Source organism: Gossypium hirsutum, chromosome D12, assembly GCF_007990345.1.
Source record: "Gossypium hirsutum isolate 1008001.06 chromosome D12, Gossypium_hirsutum_v2.1, whole genome shotgun sequence".
NCBI lineage: Eukaryota > Viridiplantae > Streptophyta > Magnoliopsida > Malvales > Malvaceae > Gossypium > Gossypium hirsutum.
This window is the reverse complement of record NC_053448.1, coordinates 27490707-27496294: the sequence shown is the minus strand read 5'-3', so window position 1 is coordinate 27496294 and position 5588 is coordinate 27490707.

Here is a 5588-nt window from a genome sequence, read left to right as displayed (position 1 = left end):
ATAAGCCAAATAAGCTTCACAACATTTACAAATCGACTTCTCAACATTCATAGCCGAAACCATATTAGACATAAAACCCGGTCTTTCACCAACAACAATAATTTCCAACCTATCACTTTTTCTCAAAGTAATTTGCTAAGTCTCAAAATCTACCCTAGCTTTATGCTCAATTAACCAATCCATACCAAACATAACATCAAATCCATAGAAAGAAAATTCCATAAGATCAACAGAGAATACATTGACATCTACAGTAAACTTTACTCACTACTAAACTATCACCAAAATAACTAATGACAGTCATACCCAAACCAATAGTATCAATAGGGATCCCTAACTTATATGCTAATTAACTCATAATAGACAAATGCATTGAACCAGAATCAACCAAAGAAAACAATGGAATAGATTGCAAAGTAAAAGTACCTATAATAACATTAGCCGAATTCTGATCCTCCGGCTACCTAATGGTGTAAACCCAAGTTGGACCTCCAGATTCAACTTGAGTAGCAATAGTATGAGCTAAAATTTGCTGCCCAACCAGTCTCCCATTACCTCTACCGAAACTATGGCCTCTAGCAGGCATAGAAGTGGGTGCCAAACATTAAGTCTGCAAAACTTCAACTCTATTCGAACAATCCCTAAGGAAATGTTCCTTTGAACCACATTTAAAATATCCATCCGTCAACTTACGACAATCTCCAAAATGCCTACGCTCACAATACACACAAAGCGGCCATCGAACCACTAGTACTAACCATTGTACGACTCTATTATCTAGATTGACTGGGCTGGGATCCACGTGTCATTCCCCTACTAGAATCAGAACGCACCATCCAAAGCTCTCTTACCAGAATCAGTAACCACAGAATGAGGCGCCTCAGCTAAAGTCTCTTCTACTGCCTTAGCTCTCTCAACTATCTCATCAAACATCTCTACATCCTGAGGTACTAAGTAAATCCAAATATCAAGATTAAGACCAAAACGGAACCTCTCCGAAAGTATCATCTTTGGATCATACTATCTAAGTCATACAAACTTAGCCTCTTAATCAACCATAGATTATCCTCCATATACTTCTCGTCTATAAATTTCCTCTTAAAAACCTTGAGAAAGTAATTCCAAATTATCCTATCAGAAACAATACATCTCATAACCGTATTCCACTAATGATGAGCCTCACCATCAAGTAAGGACACCGCACAACCTAACTTTTCCTCATCAAAACAGCACATCTGCTCGAGGATCTTTTTAACTTCTTTCAACCAGTACTCAGCTATGATCGAATCAATACCTTTTACTCTCGAAAATTCTTTACCACCCAACGCCCAAAGATGTTCAAGCAGCAACCCACGATTCACAAGAGCAGGGTTAGCACAAGCAATCTGCTAAAAGGTTCCTATTATGGATCCCATCAGAAGGCCTACACCCTCATCAAGGATATTTACTCCACATGGCGGCACAGAGAGTTGCAGAGGATATACCATCCTCTTCAGCACTAGCTCTAACATTAGCATGTCTAGAAGGCATGTCTAATAATCTAGCATACAAACAACAAGATAAACAATGTGAGTGGCAAGATGATGATTCAAGTCTCATTCCTACAAGCAAAATTTAGGATTAAGACAATGTGTTCCCATTCCTACCCCACATGCAATTCAATCAAACTATATGAAATAATTCTCATACAATTCTAAGAGGGTTATATTAGCCATTTCATGAAAGTAAGGAAATGTAAACTCATGATTTTCGAAACTCAACACACACAACAATCACCTAGGTCTGAGAATTGATGAACCTAGTTCTGATACCACCAAAAGTAACACCCTATACCCGACCCGGTCAACAAGCCCAAATATGAGATGTCACACCATCGTCTTATGTCACATACATCAAGTAGAAAGTTCATGCTAAACAAAACGTCTAACTTTTCATTGTTCGTATAGGTTTTAAGACACTCAAACTTGATAGATATCATTTTTTCATATAAAACTTACAACAATTAGTCTTTTAAACATTTCAAAACATGCATGAGGTCCATTTAGTAAAATTTCCAAAACTTGTCCGTAGGTATCAATATTGACACTTGGGTATCGATATTTTCCCAGGGTAGTTTCGATACCACTTAGAAAAATGATACCAAACTTGCAGTCTATTTCGCAATTAAAATACCAAAGTCTCAAGAATTATTGATACTTGTCATGAATATTGATATTTTAACCTCGAGTATCAATACTCGAGTAAAGGTATTGATACCAAATCTCTATTTTGATTTCCTGCATGTAAGCACAGAGGTACCGATTTTTAAAACTCGATTATCGATAACCTTATTTCAGACCTAAAAAATGCAGCAGACGTAAGCGAATAGTCCACTTTTATTTAGTTTCTAAACATCATGTATCAAATATTTAGTCAAAGAATCATCCAATGATTAAATTCGACAGTTCAAAACATCAAAAATGTGTCCGAGCTAGAAACACCGTGCCATCATCAATGTTTATAAAGCTAAGCATAATCATAAATCTTAAACCTTATAAACAAAAGCAATAACCAGAAAAATGTCTAGAAAATAACATGTCTACAAACAAGTCTACCACATTTCCTTTTCCCCAAAACATAAGTAAATAAAGAACACCTATAAAGTAACACAAAAATTGCTTGGATCACCTCTTGGAAAACCACACCGCTCACACAGGCACAAAACTAATTTGCAATGGGTAAAGAAGGGAGTGGGTGAGCTTAACAAGCTTAGCAAATGATTAGAATAACCACATCGCAAACATAACATCGTGCATACGCAAGACAACCAGAGTACCTATCCATGCATTATTTACTAGTTCATCTAGACAACATTTTCATTCTCATGCAAACATATATCATGTAACATACATTTTTAATCAAGCATATATTACATTTCACACAAGTCGCATATAATAATAAATTAGCAATGTCGAAACCATTTTTATTTTTAGAAAAAAACAAAAATTATTTGTCGATGAAAATTTGGAGTCGCCACCAATCTTTTATTAAGATGTGATTGGATCACCTAGAATGACTTTGGTCTACGAGTTTTAGAAAAATAGGTTCGGGAGTCAGTTACTTACGAGGAAGGATTAGCACTCTCATAACGCCCAAAATTTGGTACCAAGTTGATTAATTAGTGTCGTAATGTCGAGAATTAATAAATATGATCCTTAGTTAAATTAAATTATTTATTAAGACTTTCTCATTTAAAAAAAAAGAAAATATCACACCCAATGCGTTAGGGCACAATATTTTATTCCTTTCAAGATGAGTTGGTCCAAAAAACTCGTGTAATAAAACATAAGAAAATATTTAATTGTTTAAAATTATGAAGAAATCGCAGCCCAATACGTTAGGGCACGATTTCCTAAAATCCCAAATATTCAATACTTCCTTTATTATTATTATTTTTTAAAAATCTCTATCTCGAGAAATCAACGTATCACATACAATACATTAGGACACAACATATTGAATTCCCGATGACAAGTTTTATTTTGTTTGATCAAAGAGTAATTCTCGATTGTTAGATTTAAGAAAATCGGAACCCAATACGTTAGGGCTCAACTTTCTTGAAAATCCTAAATACGAGTATTATCTCTATTTTGAAATGTTCTATTTTTAAATTCGAGTAAAAAGATGATGTGATTGAATGTATGCATAAATGCTACAATAACAAATACATCAATGGCATAGAAATAATATAAATAAATAAATAAATGAAATTAATATACAAAAAAAACAATAATCCATGATTTGCAAAGTATCAAATAAATGAACAAAATATAAATGAAAACATAAATCAATAAACAAATGAAGGAAATAAAAAATAAAAAAATACAAAATATATACATTGAAATTATGAGGAATAAAAGACAAACATATGATTTACATATAAAATTTTGGATTATAAATTTATACAAACAAAATACATAAGAAAAATATATAAATGTGTACATATAAATTATAAAATATGCATTAAAAATATAAGTATGTATTTAAGCATTTTCTAAAATAAAAAACATAGATATATATGTATATATATAAATATAAAAAAATATTCATTAGAAAAAAATATATAAATATATACATGTACATATATAAAAAAATAATTATCTACATATATATAGATTATAAAAAAGATAATTACATATATATAAAAACAAATAATAATAATTACATATATTGAAATTAATTAATTTAGAAAAATATATATAAAAAAATTATGAAGAATAATATAAGAAAACATACGTATATACATATTCATAAAAGTAAAAAATATATATAAAAGTGTATATATATGCATATAAAAGTTAGGAAATAAAAAATGTATATGTATATAAAATGTAAATGTATATATATGTATATAAAAGTTATGCAAATAGAATAATATATATAATATGCATGTGTTTATAAAAGCTTTTTTTAAACAAATGTATGTATATATATTATTGTAAAAAAATATGCGTATGTATATATATAGTAATAATAATAACAATAATAGTAATAACTTAATAACAAGAAAATCAAATTTAATAAAAATAAATAATAAATAAAAAATAAAAAAACTAAATCGAGCTTTGAAATAAATTCTGGGCCTAAATCCGCAAATAAATGAAGTCGAAAGGACCCTATTGAACACACCAAAGAAAATAAAAATGCAAGAGAAAGAGAAATTTGAGGGAATACTCTTAAGAATTATTATTACTCCAAACTTCCGTCCCCTACAATGAAGGGAGAGGCCTCTATTTATAGTTGAGCCTCCCCAAATCCAACGGTACAGATCAATTACATTGACGGCTAAGATTAAAGGGTATCTACAAATTAAATCTCTAAGATTACAAAATCATATCTTCTAAGATTGTATATCATATCTAAGATTGCATTTATCATATCTAAGATTGTATATCATATCTAAGATTGCACATCCTTGAAGATTATGTTTCCATAAGCTTGTAGATGGACCTTCTACCTTTTCAAGTAATGGACCATTCCGATCGGGCCAAATGATATAATTTTGTACTGGAATTAGGCTTTATTTTATTATTGTGAGCCCGGGCTAAAATTGGGTATTACAGCTGCCCCTCTTTGTACGTTGCCGTGTAACAGGAACGGAGCAAAGACTTTAGAAATGACCAATTTTTGCCCGCTCACGCTGGATCTTGGTGCTCTTATTCTTCAAGCAGCCACATTCCATCCTACTGCATCTTCAAAGGCATAGGAACTAGTGCTTCAATCTACTCCACTGCAACTTCAGGGAGATAAGACTTATAGCTTCAACTTGATCTGCTGTCACTTAAAGATGAATTTGATGTGATCTGCTTTGCCACAATCTCAGTGAGATAAAATCCATCATTCTAATCCACTCCACTACAACTTTAGGGAGATAAGATTTGTTCATTCAGTCTACTTCACTGCAATTTTAGGGGGATAAGACTTTCTTACTCAGTCTGCTCCACTGCAACTTCAGGGAGATAAGACCCGATGTGATCTACTCTACTGCAACTTCAGAGAGATAAGATCTGTAGTTTTAATCTGCTCTACTGCAACTTTAGGGAGATAGG